Source organism: Cavia porcellus, unplaced genomic scaffold (genome assembly GCF_034190915.1).
Source record: "Cavia porcellus strain 051 isolate PalLab524CR breed Dunkin Hartley unplaced genomic scaffold, mCavPor4.1 scaffold_19, whole genome shotgun sequence".
Taxonomy (NCBI): domain Eukaryota; kingdom Metazoa; phylum Chordata; class Mammalia; order Rodentia; family Caviidae; genus Cavia; species Cavia porcellus.
Window position 1 is genome coordinate 46,866,867 of NW_026947502.1, and position 26,078 is coordinate 46,892,944.

General features: G+C 39.5%; 1 protein-coding gene across 5 annotated transcripts in view; it reads left to right on the forward strand.

Annotated features, from left to right (window-relative positions):
* Fam135b (family with sequence similarity 135 member B) overlaps positions 1-26,078 on the forward strand; it is a 294,122-nt gene that overhangs the window by 35,660 nt on the left and 232,384 nt on the right. Inside the window, exon 1 of one of the 5 annotated variants that reach the window (XM_063231032.1) lies at positions 24,126-24,268. The exons of the other annotated variants lie outside the window; for them this stretch is intronic. The gene's annotated coding sequence lies outside the window, so the exon portion shown is untranslated. Of the gene's footprint in view, positions 1-24,125; positions 24,269-26,078 lie in introns of those variants that run through there. 5 annotated transcript variants of the gene reach the window in all.

Below are 26,078 nucleotides of genomic sequence, written 5' to 3' on the forward strand. Positions count from 1 at the left end.
GCGGATGAACCTGCAGAGTCTGAGGTTACAGAAGCCTCTCTGAGTGACAGGAGGACTGGCACACACCCTGACCTTAGCTTCTGTCCTGCTTCTGCACTTACTGTTTTCCAACATGAAGACAATTTTATAACTTGTTCAGCCCCAGTATATTCCTCTTCTCAGTGGGTATTTCCAAAGTATAAATTTCCAGGGCCCATCCAGAGAAGGGTGCTGGGATTTGACAGTCACTTTATAATCCGTGATAGTGGCATTAAGACTGTAAATCCCTTACAAACCACCGAAAGGAGGCTTTTAAGACAGCCATTTTCCACTTGGGGGATGGAGTGGAAAAATGGGTCATTGAGACATGGCTATGTTCCAGTAATCCACTTACCTATACCTGGGCCCATTTTTCCGCTCAGATGATTGGCCTTTGAAGAGAACCTTGGCCAAGTCAATGGCTTAAACACTGAGGCGGCTGGCCAAAAAGACATTTTCAAAATTATCCTTTCAATTTTAACAGCAGTGGACTTAAGAGGGGTTTTTGTGCAATTAACTTCCATTTCTCCTTCCTTATCCTCCTCTTCTACTGCCTGTCTAGACTAGCTCAGGCTTCCACCAGGTCCTGGAGTCAGCATGCAGGAGCTGTATGTCCACACCTGCTGTCAGTAATGAGGTGGACATATCACCTGCCTTCCCTGGGAATCAGATGAAGAGAGTGCAAGGTGGCACACAGTTGAGTGACAACCCTCATATTCAATGGGGACCAATGCCTTACATAGTTTATATTTTGAATGTCCCCAAAAGCTGGTGTATTGAAGGCTCAGTGCCCAGCTTGTGACGTTATTAGGAAGCCATGGAGCCTTCATGAGGTGGTGTCTAGTTGGAGAAAGTTGAGTCACTAGGGGTGTGCACTCAAATGGATTACGTGCCGCTACTCTCTGACACTTTCTCTCTGATTTCCAGCAGCCATAAAGTAAGCAACATCCTCTACCACATTGCTCTGTGATGTCCTGGGCCATCGTGGGCCCAAAAGCAACAGGCCCAATCAACCATGAACTAGTATCTCAGAATCCATCATTCAAAATAAACCTCTCCTCTTTTTAAGCATATTTATTCTCAGCTTTTTGTTTGAGTAATGGAAAGGTGACTAATGCAGTACCTGATTTAAATTCTAACTGGCCTGATGGAACTAGCACTATTATTATCTCTGCTGTAGGAATATTGAAGCCAAGGTTCATACAAGTTAAGTGATTGGGGGCATATGACAGCAGGATGCCTGAAATGAAATGATTGGATCCTGGTCAGTCTGGCTTCATGGCCTTCTCCATGTGCCATCACGTTCCACTGCTCTACAAGGAGAGGTCAGAACAGTCTGTGGGCTCTCTGGTCCTACAGAGTGACCTCTACTCTGGACGCTGCCTCTGAGGTGATCTCATGGTTTTTGCTCATTTTTGAGATTGATCTTCACCATTCTGCTGCTAATTGAATGAATCACACACTGCAAGGAGAAATTTCTTTTGCTCATGGAGACAGCAGAGACTGAGAACACATTTTCTTACACAATGAAAAATTTTAGTTACCTATTTTGTTGTTTTGTTTCCACTTAGACCTAAGTGGGAGAAGTTGGGTGGGAGGCCAGGATAAAATACGTGGCCTACAATAATATTTATGTATGAAGGATATGTATTTTATACATAGGCCATCTGTTGACTATTCCTGAAGAAAAATTTATCTCTAGCATGGATGTTTCAAATGTAAAATTCTCAATGCAAGGAGAAGAAGCTTGATATCCCTGTGGTAGGCAATTGTAAATATGAGAACAGATACAAGAGTTTCTTTGCTTTCTGTCTAGCAGCTTTGTGTCTTTCCTATGGCTCACTTTTGGGTTCTAACCATGGTTCTTGCTGAAGTCAGCTTCCTGTATAATTCCCAGTGGTCCCAAACTCCTGACATTCTTTACATGTGCTTATCCGGTCTTTTCCCACTGTAACTGGCAGAACCAGTAGGGTACTGTGGGAATGACGGAGTTAAACTTCAGAAGACACTGTGGCTTCCTCCTTCCTCTCTTAGATCTTTGGCTCTGGGCATATTGACTGTTGGGTCCTGAGGACAGAGAGTCCTGCACATGGTGGAGGACTAAGGCCTCTCCCAGCAGCCAGCATTGACTTTCCAAGCTTCAGTGGACTATTTGGAGCATGTATTAGTTACTGGGACAAAATACTTTACACCTGCAGCTTAAAGGAGGAGAGGTTTATTTTGGCCCATAGTTTTGAAAGCATTCAGTCCATGGTTTGTTTGCTGTCAGGTAGAAGCAGTATGGAAAAGGGCAGGCAGAGAAAAATTACACAACCTATGGGAGCCAGGAAGCATAGAGAAAAGAGATAAACGGGGAAAGCTACACCTTTCTAGGCCTTTCCTCCCGTAAACCACCTCCAGCCAGGCCCTATCTACTCATGACACAGTCAGTGATGAATTAATCACTGATGAGTACAGCACCCCTGATCTAATCCCCTTCCAAAGTCTCACCTTTGAGCACAAAGGACTTTGAGGAGGGCATTTTAGATCTAAGCTAGTTTTGCCTTGGGCTCACATTTTCTGGTTCCTTTTAGAGAACTTGTTTGGAACCAGAAATAAAAAGATATTTGAGTTGGATAGGCTAGATTTCAATTTCTGTCTCAATTACTTATTATTTCTGGAACATTAGTTTCCCATTCTATTTTGGGCATTTCACAAGACCTACCTCACCCAGATGTGATGAAAAATGAAGCTATTACTGCCTGGCATTAGGGTGGATAATGGACCTTATCTCTCTACCACACACAACTCCAGAAACACACAGCTCTGCTTGGAGATGGGACCTAGTAGGGTCCTCAATTTCCTCTTAAATCAAACCTTGGACCCCTCCTCACCAGCAGGGTAAACTACAATGGACTGTAATCCACTAACTTAAAAGTGGACCATTCTCACAAACAGGGATGACTCAGCACGTCCTCCTGAGAAATACTGTATCATATAGTCCTTCCAGACTTGTCAGTGGCATCACATTAAAATCGATCCATTTCCCAAACTCTATCGCTGTTCTTGTCTTATTAAATTACAGACCCAGCTAGAGGCATCAGCCAAGCGCTCTGAGAAAGGGAACTCCCCAGAACAGAAAGGCTCTTGATGCAGTGTGGCTTGCTTGCAATTCATCACCCTGGGGACTTGGTGAATTGAAGATCTATTACTTTTTACATTCTGCTTTCTGTGAAGTGCCTGGCATAAAGTCCTGGCCACTCTCCAGAATCTTTCCTTTTGATATTTTCTCTCCCTCCTTCCCTCCCTCCCTCCCTCCCTCTCTCTGCCTCCTCTCTCTCTCTCTCTCTCTCTCTCTCTCTCTCTCTCTCTCTCTCTCCCCCCCCACTCTTCTCTCTCTCTGTCTCTCTCTCCAGTCTTCCATCTCTCATGCTTCTTTGCTTTGTGTTGCTTTGATTTTGATAGTGGAGGTCAGCTGGAGATAATATAGTGGAAGGATGTCAATTCTAGAATTTAGAAGACTACAAGTCCCAGCACATTCAATCAGTTGTTGTTTTTTAGTCTGTGAAAGAAGGATCGTGAATAACAATCTACTTCAAGGGGTGTTTTGTGCACCTGACACACAGTAGGCACTCAGTAAGTGTTGAGCTCTGAGATATTAAACAGAAACAGCTGGGCATAGTGGTGCATGCCTGTAATCCCAGCACTCAGGAGGCTGAGGCAGGAGGATCATTGCGAGTATGACACCAGCCTGGGCTGCAAAATGAGCTCAAGGCCACATTGCCTCAAAAAGACAATAAACAAACAAACAAACAAATAGTAAACCTAGAAATACACACAATCATTTCAAAGGGATGTTTCAAAACTTTTTGTAATTTCTAAATTCTTTTTCACATTGAATTTAGTGTCAATCCTCCATGTGCATTGTGTGTTCGACTGACTACAGATCAAAATTATTAAAAATTAGCTTATACTAAACAGCATTTTCCTCTTGTCAATATTGCTTAAGCAAAAATCATAACAATTATTTGTATGACACTTACATTGTCTTAGTATAAAAATGTAGTAGTGATTTAAAGTATACAGGAAGAAGTCCATGGTTACATTTAAATCTTAAACCATTTTTTAAAATCTGAAACCGTTTTGTGTCAAGGACTTAGGCATGTCAGATTTTGGTATGCAAGGGGTCCTTGGAACTAGTCTGTCCAGGGAGTTAGGAATCACTGAATTTCTAAACTGAACCCATTAGAGGAGGGAAACCTGGGCTTCAGTATTATAGGAATATAACTTGAACAAATTGTGTAGTGGATTAATATTTCCACTTTCTCATTTGCAAAATTGGAAGGTGGATAAGTAAATAAGCTGCTATATCATTTGTCTACCAAATAAAGATGAATCTAGCTAACTAACATGATATATAAAATCTTTAACTGACCAATTTGCCTTTGTTTGTGTATATGATTTTGTTTATCTATCTATCTATCTATCTATCTATCTATCTATCTATCTTTCTATCACCATCTATCTCCATTTTTAGCCCTCTCTGCTTTCTATTTGTGCTCTCCTATTTTCTGTTTTCTAATCTCTTTCTCTCTATCTCCTTTACTGAAAAATTCATTATTTATGACTGCTCTGTGAAGCCACTATGTTAGGTAATAAATAAAAGAAATAAAAATTTCTTTTTCTTTCATACAGTGTATGCGGTAGTGGAGAAAAGACTTTTTAAAGCAAATAGTGTGTCAGACTGTGCTCATGTAGCATATGTAGCTCTTGGCATCATGATGGTGGTGGATATAGTTGGAGATTTCCACTTTGGTCTAATTTCAATCAAATGCTCCATTCAAAGTGTCAGTATCTCACCCTTTCTACTTGATGCCCTAGAGCTAGTATGCATTTGGATTCAACTCTTCCTGTAATTCTGCACGCTGCATAAATAAGTTTTAGTTCTGACACTTATCATCCACATAGCCACAATAAATCAGAGGTTGCTTTACAGCTGCCAAAGACACACTCTGTTTTTTTTCCCCACCAAAGATGAGTTGGTCCGATGCCTGAAGCCCAGGTATTTTCATTGTATTTATTTTTTGTTACCTCTTCACTGTAAGCAGTAGCTCTCCACCCAGGGTATTCATGGGCATCGGGAATATTGTAAGATAGGGCAGTGACCACTTGCTCCCACCTGGTGCTTTCTGAAAGAGGCCCTTTCTAGCTTGAGGCTGCACAGCTTGGGTGATGTGGCTCCTGCAACTGGGTTCTGGATGACCACTTTCCTTCTTGGCTCTCTGGCATGGTAGCAGAAAGAATCCAAAAGAACAACGGTAGCTGCTCAGCTCTGGAGCTGGTACAGCATTACATCTGTTGCGCTCAGCTATTTGAAGCAGGTCATGGCCAACCCAGATGAAGAGGGACAGAAATTGGCTCTACTTTTAGAGGAGGTATGAGACAGCAGAGCTTTTGTCTCAATCCAGAGCCAGAGGAGGCCCACAGTGTGAACGCAGTTCAGAGGTTCCGTAGATTTGAAGTTGATCTCGTCTCTTCAAAGATATTTTCTATTTCTCTCTACACAGGAACACCTCTACAATGTCCACGGTCAAGAATATTTGGCAAAGGGTTAGGGAATTTAGGATTGTGTTCTCACTCTGGAAGTGATTTATGTTATCTTATAAATGATAGGAATGATGACCATGATATTACATAACATATTTAGGCAGTTTATTAATACATTCATTTATATTATTATAAAAACTTAACTAAGCTCCAATTTTACCTTTGTGAACTGTAGGTGTGTCTCAGCCATTTCCTCATAATTGGGACAAACTACCCACAACTTAAATGAGGAGAAAATTTTTTAGCACTTTCAGTCCTTGCATGCTTGGCAGTATGGAAGAAGATCTGAGTGGAAGAAAGATACTCATCTCATTGCAACAGGAAGCAGAAAGCTGAAATAGGGAACTGGAAGAGAGATACATTCTTCCAGGTCATGCCCATAGTGACATGCTTCTTCTGAGCACAGCCCATTTCATAACAGCAAGTCAGTTATAATGCTTCCTAATCCACTTAACTTCCAAATATGTGAATCTTTGGGGGATACCTTAGGTCTAAACCAGAGCAAGGTGTATTCTCTGTAAAATGCAAAAGTCCTGAATAATTGTTACTACCTTGTGGATTTTCTTCTAACTGGATTGCTTATTGAGAATCCAGTATTCTTGATTTCAAGTAAACCTAGATATAAGCCAAGTTCCACTGTGGCTTCAGGAACCCCGGAAGAGTCATTTATTAGAGTTCTTCCCTTGCGGATCCCTTATTTGATTGATAACCTGAATATGGCCAAGTAGATATCTTGAGCTTGAACTTTATGGCTTTAATGGGTGGAATCAAAACAGAGAAGACACAATAGCTGTATCACCAACTGGTAAGGTTAGCAGGTTAAGGGGTTCCACTACTGAGACTGTTAGAAATTTCTTGATAACTCTTAATTTTGAGCCTGTCTTTCCATCCTGGCTCTCCTATGATCCTCACAGCCTCTCCAATTCTCCAGCTGGATCCTTTTTTGCACAGGTAAACGAGTGTTAGTATTTAGCCTTGACTTGAAGGAGAGGCTCAAGTGATAGAACATGCTTGGCTGTTGGAGTAAGAACTGGTCTACTGCTCAAATCCAAGGATACCATTTTTACTTAGGTTATAACACCTGAGAGGCAAACCTTCTTTCCAGTTTCCTTATCGGTCAAATGCATGCAGAACTGTCTCTTTTGGCACATGTGTCAAGTTGTATCACCAGCCAAATATCAGATAACTGTTGCTTTTTTTCCAAGCTGAAATCTCAGCATTCAGGTTTAATAGGAAGGTTGGCACTTTGTGATAAGTAAGCAGGTTTTGTGTTGCAGTTGGGGCACTGGTCTCTAAAAGTTTCACTATTGCTAGTGTAGTGGATTAACCATGAGTTTAGTGGATTAAGCATGGGACTCAGGATCAGAGGGACTGGGCTTGTTTGTAACTAAGTTGCTCAATAGTCTAACATCATTTAGCATTCGACATGCCATGATTTCCCTTTATGCCAACCATTCAGAGCCATTATGAGAGGAAAATTGGCAATTTACATAAACGTACTTTGTAACCTGGAAAAATGCCATTTTTGAGCTTGGGCTTCAACAAAGATTTTCAAGAATACAAGCACTGGAACCTTTCCCTGTAAAGTTACCCATGGATAAATGAAGGCCTTCAAATGGACAGAAAAATAATTCAATTTCCATGAATGTTAATTGAGATCTGTGTATTCTAAAGGCTAATGGCCTGGTGAGAGATGTCCAGGGCCAAGCTAATGTGATGACCTACTCATTTTTTCAGGTACCAATTATTGAACCGAAGTCACATCTGTCGCTGCTGACATTTTGCACAGTGACCTCCTTGCCCCACCCGCAAGGTCACTATTGCTGTTACAGGGTGAGGAAATTATCCCATCAAAATACAAGAAGTGTTCCTATATAAGATGCAGCCTTTGAGAAGCCTGATTTTAGTCATTATAGCATTTCATTAAGCAGCTAGATCAGTGTTTTTGCTTAAAATTACTCTGTGACAGCCACTAGGCTAGGGACGAATTGGAGGAAAAGTAGCCATGGCCTGGTTCCAGGTGCAGAGGGCTTGCTTCTCACTGAGGATGAGGAGATGTAAAATCAGTTTCTGTGAGTAGTATAAAATGCCCACAGTTCAATATAAGGTACATATGCAACGAGGATGGGCCATTGTTTACAGCATTTCGGGCTACTTAGTTGTACTTCATGGTTCTTAGTTGTCTAGGATGAGGTATAAACCCCTATTATACTCTCTGTCTGAATGTGTGGATATTGTTTATTGTTGGTCACATAATGTAACCCCTTTTATTCATTGTGTGCCCAGCACCTCAAGCAATGCTGTAGTATAGCAGATGCTCTCTTAGGGTACACCATACAGTGATTGATCAGAAAGTCTTCTCACCACTGTGGCCCATTCCTGGAAGTGCAGGGTTCTGGCTTAGAGCTTGGGCTTGGATCACAGAGGAAGTTGTGCTCTCACTCACCCATATGCTATGGCTTTTGTAAGTTTTTCTGTTTCCCTGGGCTTTGGTTTCCACATTACAGTCAATACAACATCAAGTTGCTTGGGAGGAGAAATGTATGCACGTGAGAATTTGGACAGTCTGTGACAGTGAAGAGCCCTTAGAGAAGGTCCGGTAATGCTATTACCTTCCACACTTTTTTCTTATATTTCCCTATGCTTCTTTCTATGGAGCACTGCATATAATATTTAATTGCTATGTCACAGTGTAAGTTCTACCATCCCTAGACTTTTATCTTTTTTCTTAGCTACTTCTATCTGTGTCCCAGGGATTAACTTTTGAATTTCTCTTTTATTGACTCTGATTCTCTAGGTCATGTTACCAATCTGAAGTTTAATGCCCTGTATATGCTGACCACCTCCACATTTCCTGAGGAGCCTGGTCTGCAGACCTGTGTGGACAATTGTCTGCTTGACATCTCCACTCAAATGTCTAGTGGCTGCTTTGAAATGACAGAGCAACATTGTACCTCTAGTTTTCCTCCACCCTCCCCACTGCCCAGCTTCTCCCTATGGTCTTTCCCACTTTAGTGAATTCAATTAAATTTAGTGGTTACTCAGGTCACGTATTTTGGAATTATTATTGATTTGTCTTTCCACATCCAAAGCAACAGGCACCATGACAGTTTGATTCAAAGTGTACCCACGCTCTGACTAGCTCCTGCAGTGCCACTCTGGCCCAAGCAACCACCATCATTTTTCTTTCTTTTTGCAGTGTCCTTTTGACTGCTATCCTTCATTCTGTCTTTGTTCAGACAGATTCCTCTACAACAATGAGAGGAATCTGTTGAAATGCAAATGAAGTCATTCTATACCACTGCTAAAGCCCTTTCAGGGCCCCTACTTGTATCAGGCTTTATTCAGAGACAATACCATGGTCCGCAAAGCCTGGGAAGGTTTTGCTCCTGCTGTCTCTCAGATCTCATTTCCTGCTGCTCTGTGTCACAGTCACTGGGCTTCAGTTTCACTGGCCATTTTGGTGTTTCTTCCCAATTCTCAGTTATGTTAAATCAGGGCTTTCATGGTTGCTATTCCTTCTGTCAGATCACTTCCTGCTGCAATGACCAAAGGGATCACGCTCTTCCTTTATTCTCATTTCTGTTCAAGTATTTCCTCAGAGGGTTCTGCTCTGACCACCTTGTTGAAAATTTCCTCTTGCCCCTACCCCAGTCCCATCACTCTGCTTCCTTCCTGGTTTGTTTCCTCAAAATGTCACAGCTGTAAAACATTGTATGGTGTTAGTTTTGTTTCATTGGACTGAGACCCACAAGATGAGGAATTCTGTGTGTTCTGTTCATTTCTTCATGCCCAAAAGATGTGTGGTTGCATGGTATGAGGTCAGTGTGTATTTTTAAAATGTAAAAAAACAAAACAAAAACCTTTTGTTTCTTGTGCAACATGCATGAGCAATTGTGTTGCTGTTAACTTCGTTTTGAATATAGCATTCGATTTACAGTCTGAGACTCTAGTGTTTTCTTCAAGATGTCATTCATGTGCTAACTTCTGTAGAGATGTGTCAGTCACTCTTGGCCCCTGAGCTACAATCACTGTGTGTGTGTTTGACTTCATGATCAGGGTCCTCAGAACCCTCCGATGGCAGGTGTAGTTGCTCTTATTTTTCAAATCTCAGTGCCTAGCAGAGAGACCAGCATCTGTTTGAGAATAAGTGATAGCTCTGGTAGAATAAGTGATTACTGGTAGCTATGGATTTTCCATAGAGAGGCAGCTTCTTATTATCTAGATTAAAAAAGACCAGAAGATGAGAATAGACAGCATGAAATAAGATCTTTAAAGACCCAAATAAAATCTCTCAATTATCAACTCTATGATATAAGCTAATTACCCCACATGAGCATTCATAATTGATGATAAATATGGAACAGAAAGCTTGTAATTTGTTTAGGTCAGGTCTACATTCTGGCGACTGGAGCTGTGTTTGAAATATAGTAAATGCTCATTAATTAGCTGCTAATTAATTCATTAATGATTGTACTGTGTACTGGCTTATCAGTGTACTGGCTCCAAGTAGCTGGTCTCCCAATAATTTTATCACCAGATACATTTCACTTTCCAAAAATGAGTGTCTTTTTGTGAGGAAAAACTTTGCAACCTCATAACATTCCTCACTTATTTCTCTTTGAAATCTGAAGATACGCAAGATTTATAGCTAACTTTTACTGATTATGATCATATTTCCTATTTTGTGATGTGGAACAGTTACAATACTTATAATTCCAGCATCTAGGTCATCTAGAGGTTAGTTGCCATCAACTATCTTTTTTAAATGGATCAGAATTTCATTTTTTTTTCATGCTGAGCAATGTTGGGCTGTGTCATAGGTATTGCAAATGTTGCATTGTGTAGATTATATTTTATAACAACTCTCTGCTGAGTACTGTTGTTCATCTGTTTATTGTTTCACTATTGTTATTTGTTCATTGTTTATTGTAGTGGAGAATTAAGTTGGCTGAACTCGAATTGTGGACTCTAAAATTGGGGCAGGATTTCAAATCTCCTTCAGTATCTTTCTTGTTTTTCCACAAGCAATAAACTTTTATTTAATAATGATAAAGCTTTTATTGTATAAAATAAGTGATATTTTCTTACAAACACATGAGCACATTCTAGTAACCAGCCTTCATATCTCTTCCCATGACACTTTTCTCTTTGCTTTTCTCCAGATCATTTCTAATTCTCTTCCCATGCTCCGGCATCCCCTCTTCTGGGAAGCCTAGGTTGGTCCCCAGCTTCAGAGGAGCTACATTTCGTTCAGTTCAGTTCTTTTGAGCTTGGTACAGCCCTTAAGAGCTGGCCTCTCACATCTAAGGTTGGACTCAGAGATTTGGGCCTAATTTGGATATAGAATTTGTTGCTCCCATTTCTGGTTTTTTCCTTTCCGCGTTCCATCTCACTTTCCAGAATATGCAATTATCTGAACTCTGTCCTCTGGTACTTCAAGTCTTTCACAGCCTTGGCCCATGCTAGAAACCGTATGAACAGACACTTAGCATATTCCTTCCCCTCTCCAAAGTCCTTGTCTGTTTTTCTCCATAGCATCTTTACAGGAAGTAGATTTTTTTTTTTTTGTATTTTCCAGTGTTTTTAAGTTAGATCTGTAGGAAAATCAGTTTGGTGAGAGTCTTCCAAGTCATATTGGGGGTTAGTCCAGTAAAATAATATATCTTATTCAGCACTGGTGAAGGATCAGTCCTTCACTACATTTGAGAGTTTGTTGTTAAACACTTCTGAAACAGTCAAGACTCAGGGACACAGACATTAAAATGCTCACCTACTATCACATCTTCCTTTAGAAAGAGCTACCACTTAACAGTGGGTCAATAATAGTGAACACTGCTAATGTTAAAAGCTTTCATTTACTGAGAACTTGGCAATTACCAGTGAAAATTCATCTCATAAATTATAAGTGGATGGATATAACATCACGGGAAGGAGAAAAGATCAGTGAGTGAAAATGTAAGCACCTGAATTCTGGTGGTCTGTCTCCGAGACCTGTATTATTTGCAGTACAGAAAATATGAGGGAGTTGATAGTGAGGGGGTACTGAGGAACTGCTAGGGAGATTGATCTCCACAGAAGAGAGGGAGAAAAGTCCCTGAACCCTAAAGTTACTGAAGGCAGAACAGTTCTAGAAAGCTATTGAACATCACAGGATTATATTTTGTTTGTGATTTTGAATTCTCTCTGAAATATCTGGAGCTGACAAAGATACTTCACTTGGCTAAATTTTAGTCCAGCTTCTGACACTTCTCTCGGGCTAATCTGCGCACTTCCTCATAAAATACACTTTTGGCAAAATACCCTGATATGTCAGTTTAGTAGTAACCTGCACCCTTTGTACCTGATCACTCTTAACCTCTGATCAGGTTCCTCATCCTTTATGTTCTTCCTAACAACGTTTGATGGCCCTGACCTGCCTGTAGCAAGAGTCTTGCTAGATGAGCTAACCTAGAATCCCCTTTAGTCCTATTTTCTGTCTTAGCAGTTTGCATCAATTACCTGTACACCCTGCTCATCTGTTATAAATTTCCACTTGCCAATGTTCTACTTAGAAATGAACCCAGTTGTATTTGGAGGTTTCCTTTCCCTCACTGCAACAATCTAGAATAAAACTGCTGACTTTTTTCAAAACCACTTTACTGCTTAGCTCTGTTTTTTTCTTTGACAGAGTTCAGAAGTGTAGTTGAACCTAATTTGTAGATTTACGAGAAATCAGCATTGAACTGGTATCTGAAAGCACTTAAAGTCTACTCATTTTAGTATCTTCTTTAGTATAATTTTCTACTCTGCCCATGTTTTTGTGAAAGAATCAGAATTATAGGAACCCTCAGTGAGTCCTGAGAAACTGGTCCTCATGTAAGCTGCATAGTGCTTCTCCTGGATGAGAAGTGCAGAATTCTAGAAGCCACATGTTGCTGAAGAGCCCCTCGAGTAATAACCATAAAAATGGTGTTATAATAAATTTTGCATTTAAATTGCCTCTTATTCTTAAGATGTCAAAGTGCTTTACAAACACGAATCTCTTCAAACCTGTTAAGCTAATTAAAATGAGCAGGTTTCCCAGATAAAAAAAGTGACTATTTTTGTACTTTATTTTCATAGAGAAGTGAAACGAGGCATAAATAAATTCTTTAGCTAGAAAACCAGGGATGCTTAAAGAATATGTGAATTTAGAATTAGCATGCCAATCACATTGTCAAATATCTTTGTTCTTCAAATGATAATAATAATAATTTAGTGATTTCCTAAGTGCTGTTATTAAGGATAAGAGTATTTCCGCTTCTACTTAGTAAATGGCTGCTTAAGTCAGAGGAGGTGGTTTGCACTCATACACTGATTTCTTAGAAAGCCACAGTAAGCTTGGACCCATAAGGTTAAGTGAAATAAATAAATCAGACACACAGTTTAAATGTCATATGATTTATCTTATATGAAGACACAAAGTATAAATAAATTAAATAGCAAAATAAAAGATAGATAATAGGAGGGACAGAGAGAGAGAGAGAGAGAGAGAGAGAGAGAGAGAGAGAGAGAGATCTTTTCTAAATGGAAAGAGCATCAAGACATAGAGGGAATGAGGAGAGGAGTAAGGAAGGGAATAGAACAAAGCTGTGCTGTGTATGTGTGGCCAACTACCTGCAATGAATGTAGTGATTACGTATTTTGCACATGTGCTAACTAAAAAGAGAAAAAGAATTCTGTCACTGTACCTTATCTCCCTTTCATCTTGCTGTAAGGTGGGTTTATCTTTACAGCCTAAGCAACTGAAGCGTGAGCAATTTACCATAGGTCCTGCCACTGGCAAGTGGCAGATCTGAAGTTTTTATCCAGGCTTTTTAAGCTGTCTATATTCTTCTTCTGTACTAGTATCATTAACAATCTATGTTGCTTTTTCCTTCTTATTTTTAAACTGCTGAACAATATAACACTCCCATCAGATACATCAGTGCATCACAGACTTGTTGGCTTTCATGGCCACTCCAGAGTGGCAGTTAATTGAAAACAGGTCCTGTTGCTGGTGCAGTCAGATCCTGGGGCTGCGAAACAAAACTTTTGGACTTTATTTTCCTCATCTATGGTATCCCTTTTTATTGGTATTAGTCTGCAGCTCTCAGAAGTCTAAGGAGAAAGACAAGGAAACTTCACTTCCAAGGCATGTACTATGACAATGACTGTAGGAAAGAAATGACCTAATTTTATTCTCATAACAACTATGTGACATAGCTCCTTTTTAAAGTTACTTTTCTCTTGTTGCTGAATCAAAATATCCAATATCTAAAGTTAGGGAAAGAAAAGTTTGTTTAGCTCACAGTTTGCAGAGGTTTCAGTCCATAATCAGCTGGTCACATGGCACAGTGGCACATGGCAGAGGGGCAACAGTTTATGGCAACACAAGACAGAAAAGCAACCAGAAAGAGAGCTAAAGAGAAGACTCTGTCCCTTATATTGTGTGTGGGCTGCCTGCCCTAAGGCAGGCGTAGTACTCACACCCGCAATTGCTGCGTTGGACTCTGAATCAATCCCAAACTCTAGATTCAGCAGCCTCTGAAAAAGCCCCATCTAAAAGTACACGAGGCTTTGTGGGGACATCCAGACACAAACCATAACAGTCCTCATCTTCACTTTGCTGGATAAGATATTAAGATTCAGAAAGGTTAAAAGAGTCACTCAAGGTTGTATAGACTTTTAAAAACGTCACTAGCTAATTTAACTCCAAGTCCTATTTTTGCCTCTCTTTCATTGTTTGAAAGTCACATTCTAATCAGATTTTATAACTAAATCATCCTGAATCAAGTATGTACATCTATGTCAACCTGATGTTTATGGATTTCCCATTCAGGCTAGACACAGGGTTGCTAAGTATGCATTGAAATATGTGTGGTTTTCCAACCTGGTCAGACCAACAAAGTATAAGAACACCTTGTTCATTGTTTTCATAATGTGCCAGATGTACTTTTGCTTACAGCAACCTTGTTCAGATCTTAGCCCAGGAGTTCTCCACGCTGTTCTAATGTGTGTCTTGTTGGTAGAATTGTTTACAATGTTCTCTCTTGTGACTTGGAATGAATGATTCCAAGAGGAACCCTGCTGACCTCAGCCTAGGTTGATACTGCGCTTTGCGGAAGGAAAGGCTTGGAGCATGATGTACCTGACAAAATGAGCAGGTGCAATATAGTAGGCGTCCAGCTCAAATGAATATACTTCTCCAAACATTCCAACAGGTCAGTCACTTATCTTCATCCTTCTAACATTGTTCCCCTTATGTTACAGTGACAAGCAATGCATATCACATAAGAACAATTCAGGGATGTTTTCCATGGAAATGGAAGAAGTAACCATGCCTGTGTGACCTTTTTCCTAATTCATAAATCTTGGCCTTACAGATTCTTCTCATTATTGTTTTTTCTTGCAGATTGAGAGTTTCTTATCATTTTATCACCAAGAATATTGGTTGGATCTGTGGTGTCCCTGTCTAGTGTCTAATCATCACATATGAAATAAATATGATAGATGCTCCCTAAATCTCACCTTGGAATAGGTGAAGAGTTCACCTCTTCAACAACACCATTATACACTGAGGATGTAGGAGCCTTCCTGGCACAGTGGGGTGCACAGGTTGCCACAGATGGTGTGGTCTGCAAGTTAGGAAATACAGGAGTGTAGAAGGCTGGAATATCCCTAATCAACCATTAAAGAAAACAAGATGGCTCTGAAATAACTTCTGAATTTGGACTCTCATTCTTAAACTGGTTGACTGGAATTATTTGCTTCAATCCCACTGAGCAATCAGAATTGAATTATGCCCTACAATTTTTAAACAAAAGTGTTATTTGATAAAAACTGCACTTTAGAAGGATCATTGGTAGAGCAGATCACAAGTCTGTTTTGACCTTCAAGTATGTGTTTGGATTCACTTGTGTGGGTTTATCTAGATATGTATGTTGAAGTTTTGCAGTTTATAGGCCATTAAGCTTTGACATGATGATGTAGTTGAAACACTCAAAAAGTCGAATATTCTACAAACTATTTGTAGAGACTGCCATTGTGTTTGATAGGCAAAGCAATGTAATTATTGATGGATAATATGTAATATGGTTTAACACAATAAGTTTATTTTTGCATTTGAATACAATAGTGATCTACATCATAAAGTAATATACCTGTAGTCATGTCAGTGTTCAGAGGTCTAGCTTTCTCACTAACAAAATGGAGAGAGCTTCCAAAGCTTCACATGTGCCGGGGGCATCAGTGAGATACACGGCAGGAGGATGTCCAGTTCACAGCCTGGTGAAAGGCTGTGGGCACCTGCAGAAGGTTGGAAGTTTCCTGTTGTCCAGAAGGAAGAACAGGTATTGTGTCAGAGGAAACTGGTGCTTGGTGGCAGGTAGGTGGGTGTGCCTGACTGTGTCAGTGTGTAGTACTGGTGCAGACCCTATGTCCTTGGATTATGTGCTTCATATCTACTCCAAAGACCAGACTCAACTGGTATTCTTATTCCCGCACAGTTAATAGGTTCAGAGATAATTAGCTTCCAACTGGTATTGAAGTGTCCTGTGGTGACTGCAGACATTGCCAAATGGGGAAGAGCTTTGAATACTGTCTCCAAATGGGAAGAAAGGAAAGAGATTCCTTTGGAGTCAGTCAGTCTAATGTTACTCCTTATGCGATAACCAGGCAAGGTGGGCATACATTGAAAATACAGGATTTGGTGTCTAACATACCTTACCTGAAAACGGCTGCTCAGTAACGAGAACCAATACATTTCTTACAGAGGCCTCAGGCTCCCTATATATAAAAACAGGAAGTTAGCACCTACCTTTTGAAAAAGTGTAAAGTAGAATCATAGACAGGACAAACAAAATGCTCTCCCCCCATCCTCCACTTTCTCCTCCTCCTCCTGCTCCCCCCCCTGCATTTCTTCCTCCTTCTCTTTCTAACTTTGCTAATTATTCTCCCTCTCCTTAAAAATGAAGGCTCAGGATTGAATAAATCAAAGAGATTTAGAAACATTAGGTTCATATTTAGGCAGCAATTGAATTTTTTCCTTGGGTAAGAAAAATTGTACATCTGCTTCTAAAATATGAAAAGTGGTGATTATGATTCATACACACATGATTCAATGAGAAAAGTGGAGCTAAAACACAGCTAAACTAATAATATTTCATCCTTGTGACTGCAGCCTGTCTAAGCTTAGAATGTGTCCCCAGAGACAGAGAAAGAATCCCAAGGGAGGTTTTGATGCAGTTTTGATTTAGTAATTGTGGCATAGGCAGAAGAGACTGTGGTTTCCCAAGGTGGGTACATTTGTACTGTTCACAGCTGCTCCCTTCTCTTCACCCACTTGGCTTCCCTGTGTGCTGATTTCTGGTAACAACATACAGCAACAGGCTTCATCCTCCACTCTGGACTGCTGCAACAGCTTGTAACATTTCCCCACCCTCAGTATCTGTCATTCTCTAACAAATGTGTTCTCTATGCCCATTGGGGTGAAATTCTTGAATTGTTGGTCAGAAGTCACCCATACAACTGAGAAGAAAGTCCTTTATTTGGACATCAAGGAGATTCAGGTGGAATCTCCATCTTCTTATACTGTGTGCTTAATTTGCTTGACTTTACTAAATATAATCTATGAGACAGATCTTACATTTGTGTAATGGTATTTCTATGAAGACTAAACACTCGTATAATACTTTACAGTTCCCAAAATATAATAGTCAATGAGTAAATTTTTTTACTGTTCAATGGTCCTTCACTGTTAGAAAAATCAGACCTTGCTTTTTTGGGGCACTTCACACAGGTTCTTGACCCTTTTCTACTAGGGATAGCAGGCTGCTGCATTGCCTCCTGTGTTGTGTGTCTTTTTGTGGGGTACCTGGCCATTGCAGGAATGTCAAGCTTTATCATTTCCAACAACCCAAAGAAAGTACAGCTACATATCTTTGCTGCCATGTCCAGTTCAGTGGACACACACTGAGGATGTGCCATATACTCACACTGAGGTAGATAAAGTCAAGGTATGTGTGGAAATGTGTTGGCTGTATCATTGGCCTTGAATTTTACATTCTTGTTGGAGGTTAGAGGACAAATCTAACCCAGTCACAAATATGGACACTAAGAAAAATAAGAGAAGTAAAAGTTGGGGAAATAATTTAAATAAAAAGGGGGAGAAAGCACATTTGACTTAAAGGACATGGTGGGAGACACCAAAGGGCACTGCAGTTTTAGAGATGAGACTGGGCAACAGGGGCAGTATAGTGCAGCACGGGGTCTTTGGTTGCAGATCTCAGGCATGTGACTGCCCAGCCTGAGCTGGCCTCTGGGGTTATTCTGACTGACATTTGCCAGACTGGTCTGCTCCTACGCTTCTCAGTGCCGAGGTAGGGAAGCATCCCGGACTCAGTGCTGGCATTGCTAGGGAACTCTGAGAAGCACTGCTGTTTCGTTTTGTTTTACTTTTCATCTAAGAGAGGAACTTTTAGCACTGCTGTCTTTTATGGAGAATATTATCCTCTGGGTTTTGTGAGAATAAATCTGCAATATCTATAATCATCTTGCAAACTTAGAGGGATCCAGCCTTGGAAAAAGCGGTAACCCAAAGGTCACAGAATAGAAAAAGGAGCCTGAATCCCCCAAAACAACAGTGATTTAGTGCACAGCATCATCTTCTACTGAGTCTTTAGTTATGACATCTAATAACCCCTTTATCTATTGTTTAATCCAGGAGTGGGAAAAACTTTCAAAGTCAGATAGGAAATATGTTAAGCTTTGCAGACTGTGTAATCTCTTGCCAGCACTATAATCATAGCATGTCAGCAGCCATAAGGAATGTGTAAACAGGTGTCTCTACTTTTCAATAAAACTTCATTTACAGAAGCAGATATCAGGCCAGGCCACAGAGTGCAGTGGGGACCAATGGCTTCAGTCATTTGAATCAGGACTTTCTTTTTTTCATGAACGAGGTCTACTGGTGTATTCCCTCTTCCTTTACAGTTGTAAGCTAGCTTCTCTGTCCTTAGGTGAAGTCCCAAGGTGGCAAGGATATACTTTCTCTTTTCAGTGTTTGGCAGAGGCAGAAACCCCTGAGTGTGCAAGTGAGTGTGAGTGAGTGAACTTGAACAAGTTAATCTCTTTGAATTTTGGTTTGCACATGATTGTCCTCATTTCAGTGGTTAATGATAATGCTGGCTGCAGGTGAGTATAAATTCTTGTATGTGCATGTATTATCTTTAATTAGATTTTACCAAGCAGCTAATTATTCCTTTTACTTTCAAAAATGTCCTCTAGATTTGGATAATAAACTACTGTCTCTGGCTACTCTGATTACAGCAGCTCCTTCTAGAGCCTCACTCTGTGTGGGTTATGGCATGAAGCTTCTTTTATACCTTATTTTATGTATTATTTCAAGGAATTCTGTGAGGTAGATGCTATTATATTCATGTTAGAGATGAGGAATCAAAGACTCAGTGGTAAATTAACTGTCCACAAACACAGAGCAAATGGCAGATTTGAAATGGCTGACTCTAAAGAATATGATCCACACCTTGATAGTCCAGTATATTTTATTTCTGAAGATGCCTACAATGATATTTTCTATCTCACTTCAGCTGGGCTTTCACAAGTTGAACTTACCACTGTCCCCCCCCCCCCCAGAGGAGAAACCTTTTCGTCCTCTCTTAAATCTGGGCCAGCTCTGCCTCCTGGCTTCAAAACAGAGCACAGCAGAAGCGATGCTGGTTATCTTCCAAGACAGGCCCTTGAGAGGCTTACCATGTCCATCTTCACTCCGAAGACTGTTTTCTTTCAGAGTGCAGGGAGTGTCAGCTTGCACTCTGACCACCCAGCAAGAGAGAGCTGTGTGCAGGACAGTACATTCCATGGACGGCTGAGAGCACTCAGGCAGAACCTAGAGTTATAGGACTGCATTTTGCTCAAACTTCTGCTTCCTCAGAACTGGGAGCAAGCAAAAATGGTGACTGAACTCAGCGCGGCAGCAGACATCACTGGACATGTGCAATGCACACTGAATGTCCCAGCAGTTTTCAGCTGAGTTTGAGAAGAAGGACATGACTATGATATTTCTGGATGTGGCTCCTAACAGGTACAGATAAACAGTGGCTATTGTCACTAGTTCAGATGGCATGGCAGTGTGCCTAGAATGAGAAGAGTAAGATATTTATGTCACCAACATCCTGAGGAGCAGAGGAAAGAGGGTTAAGGGATCAAGTTCCATGCCATGAAGAAAAATCTGCACTAAATTTAAAACTCATGTAGGCTTCTAGAAAGTACCCTCATACACACATCCAGGCTAGAATTTCATCTCTGGTGCATTAATAAAATAACTGCGCATGGTAGGAGGAATTTTTGCAAAACGAAACAAAACAAAACAAAACAAAACAAAACAAAACAAAACACCCTCAGACTCCAAGAGTTCAATTTTGTTTCTCATTTACTGTATGATTTTGAATGTATCTTCTCAACCCTCAGTGAGTTCTGTTTCAATTATGGTGGTTAGGCAAGATTTCTTAAAGGAGCATTCCAAATGAAAAAGTTGCCCAGTTCTAAATTTTAAATCTCCTATGAGCAAAGGTCTTGTCTTGCCAAGGTAGCATCTGTGCTCTCCACTCCGGGCTAATCGATCACATACCTGTCTCTGTTGTCTTGCTTGTATGCTAGTGTTGTAACCAGGCTTAATACAAATCATAATCATCAAATTGGATTTGTGAACAGTCATTAACAGAAGCCACAACTTGTGAAATTGCAATAAAAGGAATGGAGAGAAAGCCCCAAAAACAAATTAGCATTTTGGGGAAGGAGTTGGAGGTGTTCAGCTTTCTCATTTCTTTTGTCATCAAAAAATTGTTGCTTTCACTCTTCAGATGCCAAGAAGGTGCAGTTAAAATAGACTTCATCATATAAGGCTCATGTTCACTCAGACACCTCCTGCATTTTGCTCTAATAGTGAAGGCAGTTTCTAGCATAGCAGGAATAACACTGCTGTGATCATAATAAAAGCCAGGTTGTGAGATCCATTTGCCATCTGTAATAAGCCATGCAAGTCTTCTACAGCATGTGAATAAGACATGGATCTGTCCTTGTATTACTCATGAACAAGAACATAATAAAGCACTACTAGCAAAATGAGCACAGACTTAGAGGGCCATGGTCGTGGGTTAATTACTTCTGCCTGAGCACCTGGAAAGCTTCTCCCATCTCCAATGCCCCATTGTTCTCTAAACTCTCCATCCTCATGGCATTTACCACAGCTAGAGGTTGCCCTCGAAGGCACCGCATGCCTCCTTCATCAGAGTAAGCTCTGGACGATGAGAGTACTGGCTTTTATTAACTACTGAATCCCTGACAGCTTACTACTTGCTGCATAGGAGTCTTCCAGAGAAGTTTGTTGAATGCATTAGAAGAGTATAAAATCTGAGAAAACATTCTAGAGAATGAGGTGCTTGAATTAGAGTTTGAAGGATGAATAGAAACCTGCATCCAAACAGTAGGATCAAAACAAACTTAAGAATAATGTCTATTAAAAAAAAACAAATGTGACCTCAGTAGTCTTCCATTATGAAATTAGTAGTGCTCTCTGTAAAGCTTGCAGATATCTGTATCTTTAAGGAGGTCTTGTGGTGGAAAGAGCCTTGGATAGAAGTATTAGAAAGCAAAACAGATGCTGCTATTTGCTGCTATTTGCAGTAATTACTCTACTTCTATGAGCCATGATTAGCATTTCTGACAACTGAGAATACTCTTTGTCCTATTATAGCTACACGAAGTTGCACAGGTACGCTTGTTGGCAGCTACTGATAGTACATTTCAGATCTGGTCTTCCAATTTTATGAACCCTCTATTAAACATGGTATGTTAAAATGTCCTATGCATTGAAGTGGACCTCCTTCACTTTTCCCTTGCTTTTCTGTAAACATACATGTCACGATAATGCTGCAGACTGAGGCATTGTTGTACCTAAATTGACCATGTTGTGAGTTCATACTTTCAGCAATAAATGACAAGCTAAGATAGTTTATGGCAGATAATTCAGCATTGGAGTCTGCGAGCTCTGCCCTTGAAATATAAGTCACCAAGTTCCCAACTGTGTCTAATACTTATTTTATTTTAAAAAGCAAAACAGAGTAAAAGGATAGAAATGATACTGAATTTCAAAAAAGGAAAAAAGTAGGGAATTAACGTTAGTTAACATTGTTATCTCAGAACTGGTTTTTCAAGTTACAAAATCTAGACACAAAAATGATCAATCAAACAACACCCGCACAAACTGTTCTTTTTGAGCAACTAAGAATGATTAGTAGTATAGTTATCTATCTAGCATACATGTACATACGTGTGTTTATATACTTAGCAACAACATGAAATTCCCATAGTTTCTGTTAATTTGTTTCATAATTTATTAAAAAATAAGAATGTATCCACAATAATTGGATTACAAGCTGATGTAAAACATTTACACTAGACCTTGATGTGTGGTTGACACCTAATACTACAAGGGTGCTGTAATTGTTATTGGAGAAGTGACAAACATAATGAGAATCAAAAGTAGGGAGTGGGTTTTGAGGAATTTGCATGTGTGTGTGAGCTTTGAGAATGGTGTGCACTGGAAACACTGGTAGATAGAATTTAAAGAAGTTGGGGGCAGTCTGGGTAGGGATAAGATGCAGAAACACAAAGAGCGTGTTTTGGGTGAACTGGCCTATGTTAAGAATGAAAGATGTGGAGAAACCAAGCAAGTAGCTCGCCTCCCTGGTAAGCGGCAGGGTGTGGCAGACTGCGGCCCTTCCAGGGGAAGAACCACCAGTGTCTCTTGAGATCCATGCCATGTTGGAACTTAGGACCCTGGGAAACCAAGCAAGCAGCTTGCCTCCCTGCTAAGCAATAGTGAACCTACTGGTGCACGGCCTAAAGTCAAACATCCCACTTCCCTTATCCCTCTTCCCTGTCCCCCCGTTAGCAAATGGGAACCAGAAATCTGAGCATCTCTTGGGAGGTTGACCATAACAAATAAGGGGCATTTCCTTCTACCATCTCTTTGAAGGCTAATATTTTTATTACTGTTTTGCTTTATTCTGATTCGTGGTACAGCTTTATTCAATATTCTGTTTTGATAATTTCTATAATGTTCTGCATTGCATTTTATTTTGATATACATGATAGAAAGAAAAACTATTGTAAAGATGATGAAATATAGTGTGATAACTATTACTGTTTTCCTGGTAATGTGCTGTGAAGTTCTGTACCAATTTTACTACATGGTCTCAGTTGGCTTTATTCTGTCTTGATCTGTTGTATTTTACTACTTTCAAAATAAATTTTTAAAAAATCCTAAAAAAAGAATGAAAGATGCATTAGGTCATGCCACACAAAATAAACTGAAATGTGGGAAATTACAAGGAAATAGCATAGCATCGATTTCAACACTCTGTACTCTTGGGATAGGGTGGCACAGCTGTTTTTTAGGACCTGTGTGTGTAGAATGAGTGGATACTGTTAATGGCACTCCCAGCTCAGGAGCAGTCATAGCTTAAAGTGATAATGTTTCTGTACTCACACATTCACAAGCACTGACAACTTTTAACACTATGAGTAATCTTCTGTGATGATGACATTCATTTTGGAACAGCGAGTCTCATAACTCCTGTCTTTCAGGTCAAGATTCAGGAAATTCAACCTATGCCTTTGAAATGTAGCTTTTATTTAAAATAGAAAATTTGGAGAAATCAGGTAAAAATCATACCTCAAAAATGTCAGTGCCATAGATTTAAAATTTTTATCAAAATATATTGTAAAATCCGTATGTGTTATACAGCCTGGAAAAATTTTCCCAAAATTAAATCTTCAACTTAATCAGCCCCCTAGATCAAAAAGTAGTATAGCATCCACCCCAAAATCACCATGGTACCATTTTTCAATCAACCCTCTACTCATTAATGTGTTTATTCTTCTCACTTCTAATACCATAAGTTAGTCTTTACTGGTTTTGAAAAAATTATCCAAGGGGAATCATATGATGTATACTCTCTTGTGTTTGGCTTATTGTGCTCAAACATTGTTGTGCAATTCATTCATATTGCTATGTACAGCTGTAGGTCATTTTCTGCTTTATCATGTAACAGAGTATGACTAGACTACAATTAATTTACCTATTCTAATATGAATTATGAATTATGCATGCTTAGTATAGGAAAATTATAGTAGCATTCTTATGCTTTTTTAATGCTTAAGTTTATGTGCTTCTGTTGAGTATTAACTGTTAATGGGAAAGGTGTTTGTTTAGTTTCAGTAAGTACTGCCAAATAATTTATCAAAGAAAGAACAGTTCACACTTATTTCACATCTTTACCTGCACTTATTCTGTCTGCCTCGTTTATTTTAACCATTCTAGTCAATATGAAATGCTATAATATTATGATTTTAATTTGTTTTTGCCACCTTACAAATGAAGTTGGACACTTTTCTATATAACTATTATTTTTTCTGTCATATTCTGATGCATAATCTGAGAGTTAGGTTTCTTGTTGATGCCCATGGTGTTTTACAGCAGTACTGTCATCTTCCTTTGAACTTCAGGATGAAGCAAAATGACAATCATTTCCCTGCGTAGTTTCAGCACTGAGGACAGCTCTGACGAGTTGGAAGCTTGGAGGTACAGAAAGGGATGGGCTGGGAGGGAAAGTCAAGCCCCTCTGTGCTCAATCTGTTTTCTGCTGTTCTGAATGAATTGAAGCATAGTTCTTACTTCCTCCTTCATTGTGCCAAAGTCATTCTAATGTTTACTCTAGCCAATGAGTGAGGCTTTGCTAACAATATGCATTCCAATATAGGCATTCTAGAAGGCATTCTTTGGCATCAGAGCTGCAGGATTACAAGAGAAAGCTCTGTCTCCTTCCTCCCCACCTACATTTTAAAGTGATTCTTACCTTATTACTAATGGCTTTCTATGTTTTTAAGTAAGTACTTGTGGCTGAAACATGGCACCAAAAACGCATGCTTTACAACAAAGCCCTCCTTCCCAATCATGATGTTTGAACTTTGGTTAGGTCTCTTGCTCACTGAGTCTTTTTCATTTGCAATGTTGGAGTGATCTCACAGGTATAAGACTCACATGTACCCATGTGAGCAAAGTATTGTAGTGTTCCTGTTAGCTGATGAATACTTACTCAATGCCAGCTCTTACTGCTTTTCTTTTAAATTATTTTCTGCTTGTTTGTTTTTAACTTTACAATGACAAAAGAATAAAAACAATGATTCATAATTTCAAAGCAGAATAATAGGAAATTAACAATGGTTAATATATTGCATATTATCTTCAAAATAGTTAATAGTATGTACTTGCAATACATACTTTTGTACTTAAATGGTAATGACAATGTTGTAGAACTACCATAGCTATGGGAACCATTTGTTCCCACAGACATATTTTACGGTGAAAGAGAAGTCAGTGGATGAAATATGGCTAGTCGATCATTTCAGAGGTTAAGTGGTAGCAAGGTATTAGAGGCTTGCTATAAAAATCCACCTGAAAAATAATACTTATAAAATTCAGTGGAAAATATGGTTCAAAATCTCTCACAGAAGCTGGAGATATAGCTCAGCAGCTCAGTGCCTGCCTGGCAGGCAACAAGGTGCTGAATTTGATTCCTGGTACAGATAAACAAACAATCACAAAAACCAGAAAAAAAAGACAAAATTTTCATTAATTCCAATTTAAAAAATCCAAAAAGGAGATTGTGAAAAATTCCCCCTTAAGTACTCCACTCACCAATGCACGGATGGAGGCAGTGGCTTAATATTCGATAAGCAGAAGAGCTAATAATCTAGTGGAAAAGGGAGGAGTTTGAGGTTGGTTGTAACTGTTTTGAATCCCAGTGCTCTCAATTCCTACTTGTACATCCCAGAACAAATGACCTAGGCTAACTGGATCACAACTTGCTAATGTAAAAGTGGAGAGATCACTGGGAAGGTTTAAGTATTTTCTGAAATGATGCACAGGCGTTGTTTAGAATGACGAAGTTGTTATATCATGAAGGATACACTTCAAGAAAAAGATTCAGTTTGTGTAGATCAGTAAGATAACTTTTAACAATATATTGGAAGGATCTGGGGATACAGCTGAGTGGCACAGAGCCTGGCTGGAAAGCTTGAGGTCAAGAGTTAAATTTCTGGTAAAAACAGGTTTGAAGTAAACAGGCTTACATCATTTGTCTGCAATATAAAGTAGAGATATTCAAAAGAGAACTGAAGACTTTTTTCCCAGCTCATAATCTCTAGTACATAGAAGGATGCTGATATATATGTTGCTTAATAACTAATTTGTAAATGAGTGAATGCACAAAATAGAAATTTGAACTTTTTAACATATACAGTGCAGAGAAAGTGAAAAATTAAAATGATGCTAAAACAAGATAAAAATGAGACATTAAAATATAATTGTTTCTATAATAATCCTATTTTAC